We start from the raw sequence: 1,061 nt of genomic DNA, 5'->3' as shown, positions 1-1,061 counted from the left end.
AGAATTATGTTTTCCAGCTTCATCAATGTCCCTGCAAAGGACATGATCTCATTCTTTTTTATGGCTGCATAGTATTCCATGGTATATATGTGCCACATTTTCTTTATCCATTCTATCATTGATGGGCATTTGGGTTAGTTCCAAGTCTTTGCTATTGTGAACAGTGCTGCAATAAACATATGTGTGCATGTGTCTTTACAGTAGAAGGATTTATCATATTTTGGGCATATACGCAGTAATGGGATTGCTGGGTCAAATGGTATTTCTGGTTCTAGATTCTTGAGGAATCACCACACTGTCTCCACAATGGTTGAACTAATTTACACTCTCACCAACAATGTAAAAGTGTTCCTATTTCTCCACAACCTCACCATCATCTGTTGTTTCAGCACTAATTTTCATAACAATCCTGAAAGATAGATGTTATTACTCCATTTTAATGAGGAGGAAACTGAGGCCCAGAGAGGCAATTATAATACATAGCCTATAAGCATCTGCTAGAGCAGATCCTTTGAGTTCTGGAATGCTATTATTTGTCACTGCTCTATTTCATCCTGGGGAGCATCTCTGTACACATGCATTTGCAGCAGGGTTTTCTGGCCAGCAGCTGTAATGTGGCTTGCTTCAGTTTCCAAGAACCTTCTGAAACCTCTCCTAACTTGCCTTCTTTGGGGGTCTCTCAAGATAGGGAGGGGCCTCTGTCCTCCAGCGGCTTCCTCCTCTCCTGCGGGACATGCCTGACTTGCCCCTGAATCTCAGAAAGTTCCCTGATCTCCAGTGAATCTTAATCAAAAAGTGAGGAGGGCTGGGTGCAGTGACTCATGCCCGTATGTGGACAGATCACTCAAGGCCAGGAGTTCAAGACCAGCTTGGGCAACATGGCAAAACCCCCATCTCTATCAAAAAAAATACAAAAATTTAGCCAGGCATAGTGGCAAGCAACCGTAGTCCCTGCTACCTGGGAGGTTTAGGTAGGAGCATTGCTTGAACCCAGGAGGTTGAGGCTGCAGTGAGCTGTGATTGTGCCACTGCACTCTAGCTTGGGCAAGAGAGACCATGTC

Source organism: Cebus imitator, unplaced genomic scaffold (assembly GCF_001604975.1).
Source record: "Cebus imitator isolate Cc_AM_T3 unplaced genomic scaffold, Cebus_imitator-1.0 Scaffold96, whole genome shotgun sequence".
In the NCBI taxonomy this organism is placed as follows: Eukaryota; Metazoa; Chordata; class Mammalia; order Primates; family Cebidae; genus Cebus; species Cebus imitator.
The sequence above is the reverse complement of the archived record's forward strand: the minus strand, read 5'-3'. Positions refer to the sequence as shown.